The sequence below is a fragment of the Castor canadensis genome, chromosome 10 (assembly GCF_047511655.1).
Source record: "Castor canadensis chromosome 10, mCasCan1.hap1v2, whole genome shotgun sequence".
Taxonomy (NCBI): Eukaryota; Metazoa; Chordata; class Mammalia; order Rodentia; family Castoridae; genus Castor; species Castor canadensis.
The window spans coordinates 63,266,014-63,289,035 of NC_133395.1; the positions used below are offsets into that span (position 1 = coordinate 63,266,014).

Here is a 23,022-nt window from a genome sequence, read left to right on the forward strand (position 1 = left end):
TTTGAGTCATTTCTCTGCAAACACACATATGTAGCTAGACACAGTCCTACATAGGTTAGATCATGCTTCTCTGTATTCTTCCTTTTCAACCAATAATATGTCATGGACATTTCTCTGTGTTAACAAAAATTAATCTGTTTCATTAATTTTAATGAATCTATAGTAATCTGAGTATACAGACATATTGAAATTTATTTTATCATGTCTTTGTTAATATGGGTTGTTTTTTCTTTTAAAATTTATAAATGATGCTTCTGTGAACATTCTTGAGGTGTACCTTTATAATTATTTCCTCAGGATAAATTCTTAGAAATTGGTTGAGCAAGCTGAAGATTAAATATATTTAAACCTTTTACAGTACCAAACTGCCTTCTGAAAGTCTTTTTTTGTTGTTGTACAAGTTCAATTACAAATTAGCATGGTGGGGGAGACAGGACTTTTGTTATAGATGACAGGGTGAAGAGAGAAAAATCTGTGATCGTGGAAAAAAGAAAAGGTAGTAGGTGACATGGGTAAAACAATTAAACATGCTTATTTCTAAGAGAAAGTGAAATGGGGGGAGATGGGGAGAAAGGGGGAATGGAGTCATTTCTGAAGAGAGTGGAAAGTAGGTCAGAGAGACATGAGTGAGCAATGGCAAACACCAAAACAGCAACTTGAGCATTAATTAGTACTAAGCCTTTGGTGTGTGTGTGTATGTGTGTGTGTATACTGTCTACACACTATGTATAAACTTCCAATATGGCTTTCATTCTTGTAGTTTTGTAATCTTGGGAAGCAGTGAGTAGAATACAGCTTTATCTGGGAAGGCAGTAAGTTGAAGTTGTTTTTATTTATGATGATGATGAGTAAAAGACACCTTTATTTGAGGGTGGAGAGTTCCATTGTTTGGTGGACTGGGGAACAAAAGACACCTGCACTTGAGGGGAGTGAGGCATAGAGGGCACCCAGTTCTGGAGAGTGGAAAAGAAAGAGAACTGAAGACAAGGCTCTTAGGTAGCAGTGAAGTTCCTTGTGAACACTTGGCCATGTGTTCCAGATCAGGCAGAAAGACAGTGGATTCTTGGGAGGCCTTCTGTGAAAAATGTCTCTGATGGAATTGACCTTCAAGAGGCTATTATGCAGTGTCTAACAGGACCAAGGACAGTTTCAGTCAACAAGTCTGAGGTAGATCCACAAAGAAGGACCAGACATTGTAGCCAGACCAAAAAAAGAAAAAAAAAAAAATGGGTGCCTTGCAAGGTTACTTAATCTCTTCTGTTTTTGCTTATCATTCTATGTTTTTTTTTCCCCACCAAACTGCAAGTTGGTTGAAGGAGTGGCTCCTGTCTTCAATTTTTAAATCTCTTGTGCCTAACACTCAACAGATACTTCATCAACTTTTATTGAATGAAAGGAAGGATATATTTCATTTGAAAAAAATGAATGACCTCAATACAGGATGTGGGGGATTGAAATGACAGCATTATATAAGGAAAAGTCTCTGAGACAGGAGTGAGCATGGGGTATGAGGATATGGTTGAAGGGTGGGCTTATATAGTAATCTCAGTAGAAACAGTCAGTGTTGGTAAAAAGAACAAAATGAAGGGCACTCTTATCTACATGCAAAAATTATACGTGGAATATTAGCAAATTGAATTCAACATATTTAAAAAACATATCCCAAGTATAAATTTCCCAGAAATATAAGGATGATTTGGTGTCAAAAAATCAGTACTATCAAAGTAGTTCAAAATATTCACAAAGCAAAGAAGATAAAATATATCTCATTGAATGTAGAAGAAAAGGGATAGATAAAATTCAGTGCATTCATGAGTTTTTGAAAACGTTTTTTCTAACTATATTGGTTTCCTATGTCTGCTGTAACAAATTACTATACATATAGTGGCCTAGTATCACACAAATTTATTTTCTTACTGTATGTATGACAGAAATCCCAAAGTAGTTTTAGGGGATTAGAATCGGGGTATTAGCAAGTCTAGTTCCTTCTGGAGGTTGTAAGAGGTTGTAAGAGGATTCACTTCCTTGCTGCCATTCCTTGGCTTATTAAACCCTCCTCCTATCACTTGAACTTTTCTTTTTTTCTTCTGTAGTTGCATTTCCCTTTGCCTGTCTGTAGCCTAGTCACTACTGTAGAGTCCCTTTCCCCTTACAAGGTAATGTTCAAGTTTCAAGGATTAGGACCTGGATATCTTGAGGAACTATTCAGCCATTTGTAGAAAGAGTAAGAATAGACATTGAATTGCTACTTGGTAGGTCAGTTTTGCAGTATTTTACTCCATGATCTGGGTTTCTGCTGCTGGAACATGTGCGAAGGAGGTATGGTCAAAGATGTTCATTGAGCATCATTTATTTTTGGGAAAAAGCCCTGCAGCATGATTATAATAAAAGACAGTGAGGTGTGGTGTAGAGTGAGAATATAGTCCTTGGAGCTAGAGAGACTTAGATTTGATTCCTGTGCTATCTATCACTTTGTAGTTAATTGATTTCAGACAAGTTAGTTCACCTCTCTACTGCTTTCCTCACCTCTAAAATGAGCACAGTAACAGTGGTCACATCCCTGGTTGTTGTGAGAATTCAACAGGTAAATCAATGTTAAATGCTCACTATATGATATGTCCTAAAACAGGTATGCTGGTAATGATTATGGCAATAATAAACAGGTGAAGGACTGACCTGGCTCATAGTGGGACATACAATTAGTTGCTAAGGGAATGGAAATCCTTTTATACTGTGCTGCTCTTGAAGAGAGACCCAGATATGAGGGACTGGCATATTTTGAATAGAAGAAAGAGTTTTCCAATGGTTAGAGCTCGCCAATGATAAATCAAACAGCTGAGCAAAAATAAGAGAACCTCCTTGCCTGTGGGCTTTTCAGAGAGTCTGGAAGTCTATCTGGTAGTAGGATTGCCAGGAAGGCTCCTGTTTGTGAGGGAGCTGGAATAACTAAATTGTAAGGTCTATTCCCAATCTAATAATTGTATTTTATTTATTTAAAATATTTAATTGGATCTTTCAAACTATCTATTTTGTAACAAGACAAACCACAGGCAATTATGATGGGATAGGGGAGTGGGGAGATGGTCAACTCCACCCTCCTGGTTGAGTATTTCTGGAGCACCCAATGCCAACAGTCTGGTCCTCCTCATGGGGTTTTCTGTGTTTTCAGGATCATAAGCTCATACATGCTGCTCAGTAACTTGACATTTTTCACTTATTAGAACATGGAAATAATTATTTTAAACTTCACATAGCAGGCTAAGTGTACTTGAAATCCTAAGACAATTTTGAAAATCGTCTTATCAGTTGTTAAAAGTTACAAAACTACTTAGTTACAATGATGGATGTCAGAACAAAAATTAAATCATATTTGAAAGTCCAAGTCCATTTGTAAGAAAACAGTCCTCTCCATTCTCATCTCTGCCAGTGTTTGCCATGAACCATATATGAACAAAACTAAAGATAAATTTAAGGAATTAAGCATAAGTTATTAAATATATTAATTAAATATACCCAATCTGTAGAAGGGACATTCTCTGTATAACCTTGAGTGAACTTCCAAATATGATAGCGACCCAGGGGCCAAAAATATCAACAAATCTGGTTGTAGAAAGAATACTTTTCCTTGGGAAAAGACACAATTCACAAAGTTGAAAACAAACCACTTTGGGAGAAAATATTTGTAATGCATGTAACAGTCAAGGGGTTATGTTCTTAAATCTTAAAAAAAACTGTACAAAGTGACAAAGAAAAGTTAATTAACCTAACTTTTAATTAGAACAAAGGATTTCAATAGGTAATAAAAGAGGAAGTCAAAGGAGCAGTGACCACATGAAAAGATGCAAATATTACCAAGTAGGAGGGAAAAGCAAATTAAAGCAACAAACCGTCATTTTTGTGCATTTTATTAGGAAAAATTCAAAGATTTATAATGTCTACAAGTAGAACGCATGTGGGGGATAGCTCTCATGAATTGCTCTTCGGAATGTGAAATGTCTCTTTTTGGGAAGGTCATCTGGCAAGTTAAAATAAAAATTAATTATGGTCTTGATCTACTGGTTCTGTGTCTGAGGATCTTGTCTACAGAAATGAACTTACCAGGGTGAAAGAATATATATATTTAAAGATGCTTATTATTGCCTGTTTGAAATGGCAAAAAGTGGAAAACATCTTCTATGTTTATAATTATGGCATATACTGAATAAATAACATTCATACTTCAGAATATTATGGAGCTACTTTTGCAAAAAGGTAATGCTAGGCACAGTGGCTCACACCTATAGTCCCAGTTATGTGGGAGGCAGAGTAGGAGGATATTGTTCTGGGCAAAAGTGAGACCTGATCTGAAAAATAAGTAAAAGCAAGAAGTGCTGGGATGTGACTCAAGTGGTAGAGCACTTGCACAAGGCCTGGAGGTCAAGCAAACACTTATAATAATAATGATAATGATAATGATAATGATATTAAATGTTGGCTGGGTAAGACAATTATTATTTGATTAAAAAGAAACATTTTTAAATTATAAAAGTAGTACACAGTCAATATAGAAAATTCAGAAAATAAGTGTTAGGAAACACCTTTAAACACTTTTAAATTTATGTTCCTCCAAGCTAGTTTCTATGGTATTTTATCCAGTTTTCCAGTTTTCTCTGTGTATGTGTGTGTGTGTGTGTCTCTCTCTCTATATATATATATGCAATATATTTAAATGGTTATATTTATTCATACTTATACTTGCATTTTTAAACTTAGCATCAAATGGCTATCATTTTCCCCCAATTAAAATATATTAAAATGCTAACTTAATTAGGTGAATTTACATTTTGAGGCTGTAACACAATTTATTTTTGCACTAGAAGTTGGGATTATTTACTGCTTTTTGTGTTTAAATAGTGGAGTGGATCACTCATGTTTTTCTGATGGGAATGTAAAATGGTACAGCTGCTCTGGAAAGCAGTTTGGCAGCTTCTTAAAAAATGAAATACGAACCACCATACAACCCAGCAACTGAGCTCTTGGGCATTTCTCCCATAGAAATAAAAACTTATACTCACATAAAACCCTGTACATGAATGTTCATAGCAGTTTTATTCATAATAACCCTAAACTGGAAACACCCTAGATGTCCTTCCAGAGTGACTGCTTAAACAGCCAGGGGTTCATGGATACCATGGCACACTACTCAGCAATCAAAAGGAAGAAACTTTTGACGCACACAACTTGGATGGATTTCCAGGGAATGAGGTTGTATGTGTTAAGCCAATCTGAAGTGCTGTATTTTGTGTGATTCCATTTATGTAGCATTCTTGAAGTGACAGCATTGCAGAAATGCAAACGGGTAAGTGATTGCCAGGGATTAAGGAGGAGTGAGCAGGGCCAACAAGGAAGTGGGCATGGTTGGGGATCTTTGTGAGGACTGAAATGCTTGGCATCTCAACTGTGTCACCATCAATATTCTGGTTGTGGTATTGTACCATAGTTTTGTAAGCTGTTTCCATTAAGGGACACCTGGGAAAGGGTCCACAGGACTGCTCTGTGTTTATTTGATACAACTGTGCACGCACCTGCAACTATCTGAAGGGAAAAATTTACAGTAAAAAACATAAATGCATTCCTATGTATATGCATGCCTGTGTCCAGAGAGGTGAAATTTTTGCTGTGAAATATACTAGCATTTTTAAGATTTTTTATTATACATTGTCATTTGCTTTTTTAGCAAGCTTATATGTACCAATATATTCAGGTAATGCAGGTAGTAGCTATAGCTCTTCTGTAATAAAAGCCAACTCTTTCGAGTTCTTGCCTTTTCTGTAGTTCACCTCTCATTTAAAATTTCCAGAATGCCCATGGTGGGCTGGTTTTCATTGGTTCATTGTGCCAATCAGGACATTGACAGTCAAAGAGTTTGAGTAACCTTCCCAAGGTTACATTCTGTTAGTGGCAAGACTGAAACTCATGCTGTTTGTTTAACACCAAATCCTGTGTGCTAACCAGGATTATTTCTTAAGTGCTGGCTCTACAATCTAGAACTCAAGAGACTGTTTTTGAGACAGGGAAAAGAATTACTATCTGAATAAGGCTGGAATCTTAGAAGACCTAGGTCTTGGCTTGACTCTTCTGGAAAGATTGTTAACTCGAGTCAGGTTTTCCTTGGTCCTCTGGCTTTGTAGAGTTCTGCAGAACTAAATGGAATGCCTAAGTCTTCACGCTGTTTTTCTCCCTAAGGAGTTTTCTGCTTGCTTTTAATGCACAGGGGGATGATAGTTGTCAGCATTTTTATTGACTGAAGAATTCATCCTAATGTTTAAATATTGTGTCTCTAACACTTTTTGTTACTTTCTTAACTTTCAACTTAGGCCAAGTTGAATGTTAAAGTAGGGGGAACAATATCCCCAGCGCTGTGTGCTTGCTCCCTTTATAGGAGGCTGCTCATCCTTCTCATAAATGTGCCAAAGTTCTCATCCTCAGTTGTTCCAAGTGGGGAGTTAGTCATCTTTATTAAGCATTTCCCAGTGCATCCTGTTTTAACAAAGCTGCTTTTTGGTTGTACGATTTTCAGATTTCATTTTTATGTTCTGAGTTGAGTCCTCCAGGAAAATGACATTTTCATGGTGGTCCTTTGTTTATGTAGGACCTTATTTCACTGGCAACTGCTTAATTTGATCTATTTTTGTAATTTCTATAGCTGATAAAATTTAAGTTAGAAGTTGGCCATTTTTCTAGTACAGAAAAATTTTGACAGCAATTTGTGTTGCTAATCTTTCAAGGAGCTAGCATTTTATATGATTTTATACCAAAAATAATTGTTATTAATTCAGTTTAAATGAACGTTCTAGTAATCTACATCAGTTAATAACAATTGACTTAAAAATTCTGAATCATTTTTATTATGCGGCTATGTAGGTGTTAGGAGAATTGATTAATTTGCATAATAGGCCAGTCATTGATTCATTCACTTGTTTTAATTAGTTTTGTCACACCTATGCATATTATTTCACATTTCTCTTGTTATTCTGAAGCAATGATGTCTTCCTTTTTTCTAAAACAAAGCCCTAAGCTTTCCAATTTCTTAGTCTGTGAAAAATTGCATCCATCCTTACTTCCTTTTCTTGCTCTTTTGTGGAATATTTTTTCCTTTTGGAAGAGGGAATGACAAAGATAAGATATGAATGGTTTAAGAAAAGGAATGATGATATATCCCTTATTTTTCCAAATCTCTGTAACTTCTGTTGCCTTTTTTCTGTTTTTTGGACTAGCATTGAGTATTGAGCCTACATCTTTATTGAGCTGTCCAGAAAGACACCTCACTCTTTTTACAGGTCTGGAAGCTCTCCATGTCTTTCTCAGGGCCAATGTTAAGAAGGATTGTAAATTGCCAAGAAAAAAAAATCAGATGTAATGAACGTCTTATGACAGAGGTGATTGAGTTCTTGGAAGTGAAAAGTAATAGGATCTAATTGTGAAGCTCTATTGTTTATAGCAGGAACTTGTGTAGAATTTATGAGTTTGGATGTTCTACCCCACACTGAATATAAGTAGTGTTACTCCTGCATAACCATGTGTATAAATTGTGTTCCTTCAAGATATGCTTCTTATTGGGCGATGCAGATGACAGTAATGCTGTTCTAGTGATGGAAGGTTCTTCCACTCAAAGGGGTTTGGAGTGACAGTGCCTACAAAATAGTTCTCAGTATTCTTTTTTATAACGTCATGCATTTACGTAGATTTTTAACAGTGGTAGGGCCATGGGTGGGTGTGGTGGAACACACTGGAAACATTAGCAGAAGTTTGGGGCATGATCTACAAAAAATGACTCCCAGGAGCCTCTATATGGGGTCTCATCTTTCCTCTCAGTATCACCTGTCTCACTCCTGTTGAGAATAACTGGTCTGAGAACATAGCAAGGGATATAAGGAAATACATTATGCCAGTGAAATAGAAATTTCCAAACAAATGGGCCTTTTGCTTGGAAAATTATGAATTATCAAGATTGACTATAAAAGTAAAAACTATTTGATAGACAAATATACTCATGATAAAAATTTTAATGTCAAAAATTTATATCCAAAAAAGGCTTTAGAACTACATAGTTCTAAGGGAAGTTTTCTTAAACTTTCAAGGAACAAATAATTCCTATGCTATAAAGAAGCTCTTTCTGTAGAACCCTGTGTGCTTCCAGTATTTTTTAAAACATGAATGTGCATGCAATTACGTGCAGAATTGAAAACAGTTACCTCTAAATAGTAAGGGTATTTATATATGGTTGCTGGGGTTTAGCATTTTCTTTAGTACTTTATTTTCCAAATTCTCTATTTTAAACATGGGATGCGTTTTCAAATTAATTTTTATAATTTTATAATACAAAATCAACACATTGTCTTTTCTTGAAGGAAAGAAAGTAGTTGTGAATAAATTTATAGATCGCTGCAGCACAGTGCCAATTCCGTGACAGACATCCACCTTGCATTGGCGAGGTCTCCAAGGAGTTCCTGTTGTCACTGTTGTCAATAGGCCTTGAGGGTTCCCTTAAGCCTTCCACCCTGGTTCACAAAAGAGTCTTCTGGGGAGATTTTAAAAATGATCTCTAGGGCATAGATGTATGTATTGAAAGCTCCCCAGGTATTCAGCCATGCAGTCAGGTTCAGAGCCATTGTCAGAGGCCCACTGAGTCTTATTAAAAAGTTCTGACATTTGGGCTCATTTTAGCAGCTAAGGAAGTGGGATCTGGGGTCTCTCTGGCAGCGGAAGCTGAGGCAAGTGAAAGCCTATCCTACCTCTAGTCTGTTTTTGGCCTTGTGAACATTGGGGAAGAGACTGCTGTCACTATTATGTTAGCCAGGTGTCCAGTCTGACAGTCTGCCCTTCACTGAGGTGTAATTTAGGATAATAGCTCTCTAGTGAGAATTACTCAGTATGAAGCTGTTGTTTACATGAACTCCTCTGTTCAGCCCTTCTTAGGGAACAAGAAGTTTAGTTTGGTTCCTCGTGGTGTACAATTCCAAGAATTTCCATTCCACCTGGCCTGGATGTCAATTCAATTTCTTATCACTCAATAAAACAATTTATTAGGAAAAAAAGGTTAAAAAGTGCCAGACTGACATATAATATGGCTCTTGAAAATCATAAATGTCCTAAATCTTGTTGGATAGCAGGGGCAGTAACTCGGACTCATCTTTCCTTAGGGCTCCTGGCTGGGAGCTGGGTCCTGAGGTCTGGGATAGGCTGGAGAATGAGGTTGTGGAGATGGTCAGTTGCCAAGTAAGAAGGGTCTGGATGGAAGCTTCTGGCTCAGGTCTGAAGCCCAGCTGTGGGCACTTATTTGTCAGCACTCGGTCCACTTAGTTATTATCAGTACTACGAAGCCCAGTTTCTTGGCAACAACGACATACAAGGAGCCAGGTGGGCTTACAGAATATGACACAAAACACTCTCAATTATGCAGCCTTTGGTTTTCCATCAGATTTTAAAGGTAGGGGAGAGGATAAATTATCAGGCAAAGTATGGGAGAAGAAACTTTTCTGCCTTTCCCAAACACTTCCTAAGTCCTCTTATGTCCCTGTCTATTTCAGATGATTTATCTTTGCATATCTACAGCTCTCTGGAGCACTAGGAAAACCATTACTGTACCTCTCCAGCTGGAGAAACATATAAAGCTTTCATAAAACCCAATTTCTCTTCCTTCTTGCCCTCATCATCTGGTGAGCCACAAAGATTTTGTAGATACAACTATTTTCCATCGAGCTTATGAATAACACCACTTGGCAGAAGATCCTGAACAAAGACCCAGACTGCAATGTTTTGTAGTGACTTTACATACAATGTGCCTTAATTACTGGCAAGCCTGTCAAGAGCTTATTCCCATATGTGTCAACACTTTCTTAATACACTATAATTCATCATGCTTGCATGGCAGAAACAAGGTACTCATCGTCTTTACACTCATCCTTCTCCAAGTGCTGGTCTTGAACTGTGTATCCCACTTGACCATCTTCGTCTGGTGAACAAAGAACAGACTATAGCATTGAAAGGGTGAGGCCCCTGGAGTCCATCAATGTCGTCCATCACAGAGAACATTAGCCTGCACTCCAGAGCATTCTCCATCCAAGAAGCACTGCTTCATTGTCAAAGGACGTTTGCTTAATAATGGCAGTAACTCTTGAAAGGCAGTCTAATACTAGACAGAAATCTTGGCTAAGAGGGAATCCTTTCCTTTACCCCTCGTGACAATTTTATTCATTGAAATTCATTTTCATGCTAGTTGTATGATTAAATTAGGGTAAGAATTTATTTCTTTTTTAATTAAACTGTAAAGAATGCCTTTGGGTTGGGGGAAGGAGAGTGGAAAGGAAAAAAGGAAGTCTAAATAATAAGCAGCGACTTTCAATTGGAAATAAAGTTTGAAATGTCATCTTAGGCTTTCAGGATCATCTCTTAACCCTTTGGCTCTTCTGAGTGGATTTAGGAATGGGCTCTGAGCCTGATTTTGGATAGTTTGGGAAAGAAATGATGACTCTAAGCCCCATCTTAAGGAAAACTGGCATTGCATTCTAAAGCAACTTTATTTTTAATAGTTATTCAGATTTCTGATTTCACTTTTGCCTTTCAGTTTTATAGCTGAGAGAAGACAAATGTATCTACCCAAAGTGTCAGATTGCATGAGTAATGGGTAATACATGCATTTTAGAAAGCTCAGAAGGATCTGGGGTGGGAAGCAGAGAAACTTCCTTCCTGGTACTGCTGAGGCTTTGAGGAAGGTTCTTCTCTCTGTGCTCTTCTTATCTTCCATACATCTATTCTTCAATGGCCATTCTTCACCCTCAATTGTTGAAATATGTGGTGGCCTCTTGGTCAACAATGGAAAGACTGCCTATTTTGCATCAGTTTGTTACATTACTTTTCATGGCATTTTTCAATAATTGGAGCAAATTATATATAGTAGAGGTATATTCATAGTGCTTAAATTTTAATATGGAGTATGTATTTTAATAGACATTAGAATGCATAGTACAAACATATGAGAGCAAATCATTTCCCTATTATAGCAACAGTCTCTATATATTTTGCCTGTATTTGTTACACAGTTATGAAGACATTAAAGCATAGAAGGAAGCACACCTTTTTCTGTTTTCCAGAGACTTGCAATCTCATTGAGTGGCCTGTGTATGGTTAAGTGCCATTAGGAGGAGTACTGCCAGTAAGGATCACGAGGAAGGTCACAGTGGCTACAGGTACAGTTACCTCTGGAGTAAGTCTTTCTGTTAACAGCGCTTACTAGAATAGAAGGCAAAGAGAATTTCAAGAAGAGAGAAAAATAGCCTAGCAGTCATTTCTGAGGACACAAGGCAAACATCTCCAAAGGAAACCTTTTCACTTTCTAGTGAGACCCGTAATTAAAATATATATCCAATGACTTGATAATATGATAAAGTTGAACACATAATTTTTTCTCTCTCTCAAACTTCCTTCTTTTCTCGTGTTCCTTTGTTTATTCATGGGACCAACATCTTGTCAGGCTTCCAAATTCTAACTTTCAAAGGGATCTTTGCTTCCTCCCTTTCACTGAGTCACAAAAGTCATATTGAACACCAAAATCCTGTTGAGTTTTAATTCTGCAATTATCTTCCCAGATACCTGTTCCCCTCATTCCCCGCTCAACCCTGAGTACACGCTGAATAATTTCTCCACTTGTCTCTTGGCCTTCAATTTCCATCTGATTCATTGATGCTTAGCTGTCAAATTAGGATTTTTTTTTTTGAAGCACAATTTTTACACTGTCCTGCTGCAGTGGTCTTTACTGCTTATAGAACAAGGTCCACATTCCTTACCCTGTATGCAAAGACCTCTCCAATTGGTTTTTTAAGACTTTTCAGACTCTGTAATTTGGTTAAGCAAAACTTGCCATGCTTTCCTTTGCTCTTGACTGCTCTTTCTGCTTTGAACTCATTGCCCATGAGTATAGAGCTTGAACCATAACTAATGAATAAGTATGTTAGAGTTCTGAACATGAGATGTTACTCTATTTGAGGTTCTTATGAGTTGGTTAATAAAATAATATTAGTAGGAGGTAGAAACTAGCTCCTCATCAAAGTATCACTATTCATATCTAAGACATTTTTAAAAAGTTCTTCCATTTTTATTAAATCAATGGTCCTATTGATTACTAGCAAAGTTAGGAAAGTTTTAAATCACTTTCCTCCTAATAATATTAGATTCTGATAGATAATTAAAACTATAGTTAGCAGAGAATAAGAGGAAGAAGATCAATACATTAGAGTAATTTTGTGTTACTGTGCTAGGCTCTGTAAATAAGATAAATGCCTATATCCTATGCTATAATGCAATAAAGGCTTGTTTCTTGTTACATAAAGTCCAGTGTAGACCAGGCAGTCTTCCAGAGCTTCTCCAGACAGGGGTTCTGGGGTCCAAGCACCCTTCATCATATAAGATCACTATCTCAACACAAGGATGCTTAGGCCAAGTGGCACTTATTTTCATATCACTTTCAGTCATATTCTACTGGCTAAAACTAGTCACATAGCTCTGCCTACCTGCAAGGAACTGGAGAAGTAGAAAGAAATATATGGGACATTTGTTGAGTACCATTATCTCTGTGTCAGAAAATAAAATTAGTAGGAAGTGTGATGTAAAGTCACAAGTATTAATACAGAAGATATTGATCTGCATCTTACTAGCTGTGTGACTTTTGGCAAGCTGTTTAACCCTTCTGTGCCTCCATTTTATATGTATAAAATGAATCTTATTATAATAGTATCTATTTTATAGGTAGAGTTGACAATATCTTCAAAGCAATTGGAAGAGTGTCTACAGCATTGTGAGTTAATGCTAGCTGTTGCTATTATTAACATAGAAAACTTGGCATAAGAGACAAAAGGAGCCATGACTTGGAGTGAAGTTCTGAAAAAAATTCTTAAATTGAAAACTAAGGTCACCTTTATCCTTGATAAGCTTTGGAAAAAGGATCACAGTGGTCAGATTGTCTATCAGGTCATTTCTTTGAGGAGTTGGGATCAAAACTAAATATAGTTGCTTTTGCTGTTATTCTTTGGAGGGGGACTTTCTCAGAAGACCAGATTTAAAATTATGGGCATGGATAAAGAGGATTTGGTTGACAAGACCAGTCTTTTAATTATTAGGCAGTAGAATGAGCTAAAGGATGACCTTCAGCTGCCCTGTAACAGAATATGATAAAGGAATTTCTTATGAAGAAATCTGTACATTTTGTGTCCAGATGAGCCAAATGACAATGGAGCCTATTGGAGCTTGGAGTGGTTATAGGACACTGTCGGGAACCAGGCTGAAGGACTCCTTGTCTTCACTTTCCTTCTTTACTAACTGTGTAGCCTCAATAGTCTGTGCCTTAACTTGATTATCTGTAAAATGGGCATAATAATTATAACCACCCACCTAATAAAGTAGCTGAGGATGTGAAGATTAAAGACATTAATATACTTAGAACACTTTGAAAATGTATTATTATTTATCTCAGGACAATGAAAATGTAAGGATGACAGAAATCATGGTGAGAAAACTACCAGCAGTGCTTCACAAATACTGACAGTGAGGTATATTAAGTTATGGAACAGAATGTCCAAGAGCAAAATGGATGACTGCTGTTTGAAGTCAGGTAGGCTGAGACAAAATCCCATGGAGTATACCACAGGAAGTGTCCTTATGCTTGTGAAGAGGGGGACAAGATGAGACAATAGTGGAATTTTCACCTTCAGTTCCTCTGGTGGCTGGGTTAGGAAGCTGGAGAGACTGACAGATTGTTCTTTTCAGGGAGGGAAGGAACCATGCCAGGCAGGTGTGGGCTGATTTAGTCAGAAAGGTGGTTCTGAGCTTAGTTTCAATACATATTGTCACTTACAAAGGTGGGGGCTTTTCAGGTGCCCAAGTCAGGTAGGGAAGGGAGGCAGCCACCTGGCCAATTTAGACCAAAATGCTGCAGCAAAATGAGGGGAAGGAAGCTTTTGAATTTAAATTATCTGGAAAATTATTTTAATTCCTAACATCATTTTGCATGTTGCCAACATTCCTAAACTTCTAGATACTTTGGAAAGCAAGTTTGTGGATGAAGGATTTTTGACCTGACTTAATAAAAACGGTTTGCAGTATTTTGAGATTTCTTGGCATTACCTTTAATGTGTCAGACTAAAATTCCAGGTATGTATTCAGGTAAGTGGCTTCTACTTTCAGTTTTCTTTGTTCTTAACCTGGAGAAGGTACAAGGAGGAGTTTAACACACTTCCTAAAGACATACCAGTACCTGTGGGCTGGTACACAGTGGGCATTGTTGCTATTATATTATGTATATTTGAAAATGAGTAACAATGCGCATTTCCTTCCTATAAGCTACTTAAAGTAAAGGTTATCAGAATTTGAACTTGTATAGAGAAGGTGCCACGATTTTTTTTTTGCAGTACTGGGGGATTGAACCCAGAGACTTGCACATGCTAGGCAGGTGAGTGTTCTACCACTTTAGGCACACTCCTGGTGCTTTTGTCTATATATTTTTGAAAGTTTTATTATATTTTGAGTTAGTATGCATTAGTAATACAAAAGGGTTTGATTGTGATAATTCTATACGTGTGTACAGTGTACTTTGAACAAGTTTACCCTCTACATTGTAATTCCATTTTCCTCCCATTCTCTTCTCCCTTTTTATATACAGAGTTCTATGGGTTTTATTATGTATATTTTGTTTTTAGAACAGGGTCTTTCTGCTACATTTTCCAGGGCTGGCCTTGAACTCAGAATCCTCCTGCCTCTGCTTCTTGAGTAGCTGGATTACAGGCATGTACCACTATGCCTGGCTAGATGAAATAATTTTTAATGGTTTTTTGGAAGGGAGCACCATAAATAGCTAAAGGGAGGTATGGATGTGTATACATGCATACATGCATAGATTTCCCTATGATTATATACATACTCATATTTTAATGAACTATGTTCAGTATTTCAACAGTATAGAGTCCACATTTTTTGTTTAGGGCAAGTTCAGTTTATACACATATGAAGAAAAGAAAGACTGTGTAGTGAAAAGTTTCAGAGGCAGAAATTCAAAGAGCTAGGTTCCTGCTGAACTGGGGTCCAATTCTTAACATCACAGAGCATGTCTCCTCATTCCTCATCTGTAAAAAGAGAACAACAATAATAACAGCACCCTTTTGTTGATCCTAGGGTAGAAATGTCCTAGAAAAAATGTCAAAAGGCTCTTTCCACTGTAAATTGCTAATGGAAAAGAAGCTATTGTTATTTTACTAGAACTGCCATGCCTGAATTTATGTTAGACAACAAAGATCCCCTTGCTGCCAGTGTATGCAATACACTTGAATTTTTGACTGAGGTATTGCTTAACATTCATCCACTCTCATTTTAGAAGATAGGGTGACCAGAAGTACTTAAAAATAGGCGAAGGAAAGCACAATAATTATTTCCTTTATTCCAACTTTATCCAGCCACCCTGCCTGACAGCAAGTGCTCTGTGCATGAGGCCGTACACAATTATTTTAACTTTACTTCAGCATCTTCTCCAGGGGAATGAGAACATGTAATATTCAGGTGTGAAATAATCATTTCTCTGAAGATAACATTTGTCTGCTCATTCACATGTCCTCCCATGGTTTCTGTTGTCTGCATGTCATGAAAGAAACATCTGGAAACAGCAAACCTTCTGGGATCCTGTCTTCTCCCTTGGGAATTCATGATTGGACTCTTGACATTTGACCTCTTCTATATTGCTCTTGTGGAGAGCCCTCATCCGGCAGGCTTGGTGCAAGAAGAAAGAGATATTTATAGAATATCAGTTATTGTACAGGATTGTATCTCGATGCTTAAATACTGGGTTTCTGCCTCCAAATTAGTAATTCACTGGGTTTTCTTAAGTGCTGGAAACTTACGGAGTGATCATAGCTGAATTCTTGTTCCTAAAACAAAAGAAAATACCACTTGCTGATTTCTTTCTATTTTTGTCTTCAGATGGCTTATATTGCTTTGCAGTAGCAAATAAGACTGTTACAGAAATGTTTTCCCCACAATAGGATTGCTTTGGGGGGAGGTAGGCCATGTATATATTTTAGTAATGATGCTATCCTTAAACTCAGGAATCATCAGTAGAGAAAGTTATGTTAAAATACTGGCCATTTTTTAGCCAGTATTTTGATATATTGCCTTACAATTGAAATAAATGATAAAATACAAAATCTAGATGTGTACTGATAACTCTTTAGGAAAATTAGAAAGTATTTCAAATTATTTAAAAGCAGGAAGAACATTTGTGGAGAGAACAGGATTCCTAATGTAATTTGTAGTTCAAGTTGTTTTGTTTTTGGTGGTACTGGGGATTGAACTTGGCCTCATGCTTGCTAGGCAGGCACTCTTATTGCTTGAGTCACTCCACCAGTCCCTATAATTAGAGCTAAAAAGCACTTTGGCCCCATAGAGAATAAGCCCCAATAATTTATGTAGCTACTCCCCCATCTGAAAGAAAGAGAGCCCAATTCCCATTCCTTAGGTATGAGCTGCACATAGTGACATCCTTCCAAATTACACAACATGGAAATGGAAGACAGAAAGGAAGGATCATTTTACAGAGGACAAACCTGGCAAATGATACACCAGTTAGGTGACTAAGGTCAAGATCAACAGTTACACATCATATTGATCATATGACCCAACCCCTTGATATAATGGGATGAAAATGGCACTTCTGAGATCTTGTTCCAATTAACCAGAACACCAGTCTGATCTTTAGGAAAACACATATTCCTGTAGTGTTGTAGTCTATAAAATACCTGACCAGTGCTCCTTGAACTATCAAGGTCATACAAAACAAGGAATGTCTGAGAAACTGCTTCAGCAAAGACGAAACTTAAGAGGCAAGATAACTAAATCTAATGTGGTATTCATTTTGGGATCCTGAAAAAAATGGTGCCATTAGATAAAAACTAAAGAACTATAAACTATAACTATAAGCTTTAGTTAATAATAATGTATTAATGTTGGTTAGTTAATTGTAATAAATGTGTCACACTGATGTAAGATGTTAACTATAGAGAAACTGAGTGCAATGCTTTGAATGTATCTCCCAAAAAGCATGTGTTGGAAACTTAATCTCTAATGTTGGGAGGGGGGAACCTAATGAGAAGTGCCTAGGCTATGATGACTCTGCCTAGAGTTAATGCCTTTTATGGAAGGAATGTTCCATACAAAAGGGAGAATTTGGTCTTCCTCTCTCCCTCCTCCCCTTTCAGTTCATCCTCATTCAACATAATGCTTTTTATAGGTCTGCCATACATAGCCATTTTATGTTGAGTTATAACCCTTATATTCCTAGTTTCTTCAGGGATTTTATCATGAAGCGATGTTGAATTTTATTGAAGGCTTTTTCTGCATTTATTAAGGTGATCATGTGATTTTTGTCCTTCATTCTGTTTATGTGCTGTATAACATTTATTGATTTGTGTACGTTGAACTGTCCTTGCATCTCTGGAATGAAACCAATTCAATCATGAATGTGTTGTTGAGTTCAATTTGCAAGTATTTTGTTGAAAATTTTTCCACCTATGTTCATCAAGGAAATTGGTCTATAATTTTCTTTTTTGTTGTTGTATCCTTATTTGGTTTTGGTGTCCAGGTACTACTTGGTTCCAAGAATGACTCCCTTCCTATTTTATGGAATAGTGAGGAGCATTGGCATTAGTTTTTCTTTAAAGGTCTGGCAGAACACCAGTAAATCTGCTCAATTCTGGGCTTTTCCTTGTTGGGAAAACTTTTATTACTGCTTCAGTCTCATTATTCATTTTTGTTCTGTTTAGTTTATTTATGTCCTCTTGGCTCAATTTTGGTATGTCATATGTGACTAAAAATTTATCCATTTCTTCAAGATTTTCCACTTTATCAGAATACAAGTTTTTAACAGACATGAAGACCAGTGGAACAGAATAGAGGACCCAGATATGAAGCCACACAACTATAACAAACTTGTCTTTGACAAAGGCGCTAAAAATATTCGATGGAGAAATAGCAGCCTCTTCAACAAAAACTGCTGGGAAAACTGGTTAGCAGTCTGCAAAAAACTGAAACTAGATCCATGTATATCACCCTATACCAAGATTAATTCAAAATGGATCAAGGATCTTAATATCAGACCACAAACTCTAAAGTTGATACAGGAAAGAGTAGGAAATACTCTGGAGTTAGTAGGTATAGGTAAGAACTTTCTCAATGAAACCCCAGCAGCACAGCAACTAAGAGATAGCATAGATAAATGGGACTTCATAAAACTAAAAAGCTTCTGTTTATCAAAAGAAATGTTCTCTATACTAAAGAGAACACCCACAGAGTGGGAGAAAATATTTGCCAACTATACATCAGACAAAGGACTGATAACCAGAATATATAGGGAACTTAAAAAACTAAATTCTCCCAAAACTAATGAACCAATAAAGAAATGGGCAAGTGAACTAAACAGAACTTTCTCAAAAGAAGAAATTCAAAAGGCCAGAAAACACATGAAAAAATGCTCACCATCTCTAGCAATAAAGGAAATGCAAATTAAAACCACACTAAGATTCCACCTCACCCCTGTTAGAATAGCCATCATCAGCAACACCACCAACAATAGGTGTTGGTGAGGATGCAGGGAAAAAGGAACCCTCTTACACTGTTGGTGGGAATGTAAACTAGTACAACCACTCTGGAAAAAAATGTGGAGGCTACTTAAAAAGCTAGACATCGATCTACCATTTGATCCAGCAATACCACTCTTGGGGATATACCCAAAAGACTGTGACACAGGTTACTCCAGAGGCATCTGCACACCCATGTTTATTGCAGCACTATTCACAATAGCCAAGTTATGGAAACAGCCAAGATGCCCCACCACTGACGAATGGATTAAGAAAATGTGGTATCTATACACAATGGAATTTTATGCAGCCATGAAGAAGAACGAAATGTTATCATTCGCTGGTAAATGGATGGAATTGGAGAACATCATTCTGAGTGAGGTTAGCCTGGCCCAAAAGACCAAAAATCGTATGTTCTCTCTCATATGTGGACATTAGATCAAGGGCAAACACAACAATGGGATTGGACTTTGAGCACATGATAAAAGCAAGAGCACACAAGGGAGGTTATAAGGATAGGTAAGACACCTAAAAAATTAGCTAGCATTTGTTGCCCTTAATGCAGAGAAACTAAAGCAGATACCTTAAAAGCAACTGAGGCCAATAGGAAAAGGGCACCAGGAACTAGAGAAAAGGTGAGATCAAAAAGAATTAACCTAGAAGGTAACACACATGCACAGGAAATTAATGTGAGTCAACTCCCTGTGTAGCTATCCTTATCTCAACCAGCAAAATCCCTTGTTCCTTCCTATTATTGCTTATACTCTCTCTACAACAAAATTAGAAATAAGGGCAAAATAGCTTCTGCTTGGTATTGAGGGGGTGGGGGGAAGAGGGAGAGGGTGGAGTGGGTGGTAAGGGAGGGGGTGGGGGCAGGGGGGAGAAATGACCCAAGTCTTGTATGCACATATGAATAATAAAACAATTAAAAAAAAGAATACAAGTTTTTAAAGTATGCACTATTGATCCTCTGGATTTTAGTGGTCTCTGTTGTAACATCCCTTTTTTGTCTATAATTTAATTAATTTGGGTCTCTTTCTTTTGGTTAGTTTGACTAAGTGTCAATCTTGTTAATTTTCTAAGAATCAACTCTTTGTTTCATTGATCTTTTCTATTATCCATTAATTTAAGCTCTAATATTTATTTTTTCCATTTACTATTTTGGGTGTGGCTCATCATGTTTTTCTATGACTTTGAGATGCGTCATTAGGTTGTTTGTTTGATCTCTCTCTGTAGGCACTCATAACTATATACTTCCCTCTTAGAAGTGCTTTTACTGCATCCTATGATTTCTGGTAAGTTGTGTTTTCATTTTCATTTTATTCTAGGAATTTTTAAACTTTGGCCCTGATTTCTTCAGTGACCCACTGATCATTTCAAAGCATTTTTTCAATCTCTATGTGTTTGTATGCTTTTTGTAGTTTTGTTGTTCATTTCTAATTTTGTTCCATTGTGATCTGATAAAATACAAGAAATTACTTCAATTTTTGTTTTTGTTAAGATTTGCTTTATGGCCTAAGATATGATCTATTTTGTAGAAGATCTCATGAGCTGCTGAGATGAATGTGTATTCTGCAACTGTTGGATGGAATATTCTGTAGATGTCTGTTTAGTCCATTTTACCTATGGGTTAGTTTAACTCTGAAGTTTCTTTATTGAGTTTTTTGTTTGATCTCTCTATTGATGAGAGTAGTGTATGGAAGTTACCCACTATTACTGTATCTGGATCTATTACTTCTTTATGTCCAATAGTGTTTGTTTTCTGAAATTGGATGTGACAACATTTAGTATACCTATATTTATATGATGGATTATTCACTTTATCATATGTAATAACCTATTTATCTCTTCTAACTAATTTTGGCTTGGAATCTGCTTTGTTAGATATGTGTATAGCTACTCCTGCTTGGGTTCTATTTGCTTGTAATATCATTTGGCATCCATTCACTTTCAGACTATATATTTCTTTGCCAGTAGTATGAGTTTCTTGCAGACAACAAAGAGTTAGGTCTTGTTTTATTAATCCAATCAACAAGTCTACATCTTTTAATTTGAGAGTTGAAATAATTTATATTTAGGGTAATTATTGAAAGGTATGTATTAATTCCTGTTTCTTTTCTGCTTGTTTTGAATGCTATATTATTTTCATTCTCCTTTATTCATCTAAGAGGGTGCTGGTTAATTACATTAATAAGGTTTTATTCTTTCCTATTTCTCAATTTTCTACCTATTATTCTAGTGATATTTATTCTTTCCCAACCTTTCATATAAATATATATTTCTGTTCCTTATCTGCATATATATTTTTTTGGCAGTACTAAGGTTTGAACTCAGGACCTCAGGCTTGCTAAGTAGGTGCTTTACCACTTGAGCCATGTCTCCAGCACTCTCTTCCTTACCTGTATGAAGGATTCATTTGAGCATCTTCTGCAATTCTGGCTTATCTTGGAAGTTCCTTATTTCTCCATCAATTTTGAAGGATAAGTTTGCTGAGTATAGTGATCTTGGTTGGCAGTTATTTTCATTATGGGCTTAAAATGCATCATTCCATGTTCTCCTGAGCTTTAGTGTTTTTGCTGATAAGTCTGCTGGTATTTTGATGGGTTTGCCTTTGTAAGTAACTTGGTACTTCTCTCTTACAGCTTTTAATATTACTTCTTTTTTCTGTACTATTGGCATTTTAATTATAATATGATGTGGAAAGATTCTTTTCTAGTCATGTTTATTTAAGATTCTACATGCCTCCTAAAGTCAAATATCCATATCTTTCCCTAGATTGGAAAATTTTCTATTATTTCACTGAATAGGTTTTCTATATCTTAAGTCTTATTTTTGGTATCTTCTTCTCTACTTAAAAAAATTAAGTTTGACCTCTTAATCTTGTCCCAGAAGTCTTGAATATTGCAGTCCAAATTTCTTAATTATTTTCTTTATTGTTGTTTTTGTGGAATAATTCATCAACCTTGTCTTCAAGTCCTTACATTCTCTTTGTGCATTTGTTTTTGTGGTATTGGAGATTGAACCTAGGGCCTCATGTTTGCTAGACAAGCACTCTATCACTTGATATACACCTCCAGCACTTTTGTTTTTATTTGGTTTTTGAGCTAGGCTCTTGCTAACTTTATCCAGGCTGGTCTCAAACCCATGATCTATCTTTGCCTCCCTTGGGATTACAGATGTGTGCCACCATGCCTGGACAAGTCCTTATATTCTTGCTTCTATTTGATCTAGTATGTTGGTAATGCTTTTCCATGAGTTTTTTATTTGATTTATTGAGCTTTTCATTTCCAAGTTTCCCATTTTGTCTTTTTCCAGAATTTAGTTTATTGGAATTTCTCATTTGTATTATATATTGTCTCCCTTAGTTCATTCAGCTGTATATTGGAAATTGATGATCACTTTAAAAATATAGACTTTTGAATTCTTTGTGAAGTATTTCATCCTCTTCAATATCATTGAATTTGGTTATTGGAAAATTATAGACTTTTGGAGGACTCGTGTTACCTTGCTTTTCCATACTTGTATTTCTATGTTGTGATTTGTACATCTGTTGGGATGGATTCTCATCCACTTTTAAATGAGTGTCTTCAGAGTACAAGATTCATTGGATTTTCAAACTCTGTTCATAAAGAGGGTTTCTAAATTGTATTTACCAATTTTCATATCTTAGTACTTGTAATTTTATCAATGAGAGCCCGTTTCTGACAATTATCATGATAGTCACTAGTTTAACCAATAGAACCTATTTTTGACATTCAGAATACTTAGTAAGCAAAGTAACTTGTTGATTCAGATACTGGTAGTGACAGATTTTTAACAGATACTCTGGAGCATGGCTTTTTCTGATGAAACATAGATGACTATCCATGAACTATGTCTCTGAATATCATGGTAGTGAACCATCTTTTAAAAGGTGAAACATTATTTTGCATTAATTATATGTAATATTTTATAGTAAATGACAGATTTCAGAACAAGTGAATTCCATTTTTTAAAAACAACACAAGTTAGAAATCTTCTATATCCCTTTTATCCATTGTTTCTTTGAGGCAAAGACAAATATGCATCTTTAGTTTGCATCTGGGATGAACACTGTGCTTGCATGTGGAAACTGAAAGTAAGCTACAAAGGTTGATAAGTCTTAGGGCAAAGTGGCAGGGGAGGAGGAGAAAGGAAGAGAGTGGGGGTGAACAAAACATAGTGAGTATGCTTTGGATACTGTTGGTGAGATCCAGTGTATTGGAAAATCTTATTTCTTTTAACTAAATTGAATTAATTTATGTACTGCAGTGCTGGGGCTCATACTTAGGGCCATGTGCATGCTAGACAAGTGCTGAGCTACATCCACAGCCTTTTATCTTCCTTTAATCTA

The 23,022-nt window shown here is 36.4% G+C and overlaps 2 long non-coding RNA genes across 2 annotated transcripts in view; one reads left to right on the forward strand and one right to left on the reverse strand.

Moving 5' to 3' along the window:
- The window catches only part of LOC141411467 (uncharacterized), a 94,170-nt gene extending 78,366 nt beyond the window's left edge, over positions 1–15,804 (forward strand). The window contains exons 3-6 of the long non-coding RNA XR_012436239.1: positions 11,133–11,228; positions 13,508–13,645; positions 14,069–14,184; positions 15,671–15,804. This is a non-coding gene — a long non-coding RNA (uncharacterized lncRNA). The remainder of the gene's footprint in view (positions 1–11,132; positions 11,229–13,507; positions 13,646–14,068; positions 14,185–15,670) is intronic.
- A 28-nt stretch (positions 15,805–15,832) lies between these two features.
- Positions 15,833–23,022, reverse strand: part of LOC141411466 (uncharacterized) — a 58,740-nt gene continuing 51,550 nt past the window's right edge. The window contains exon 4 of the long non-coding RNA XR_012436238.1: positions 15,833–15,947. This is a non-coding gene — a long non-coding RNA (uncharacterized lncRNA). The remainder of the gene's footprint in view (positions 15,948–23,022) is intronic.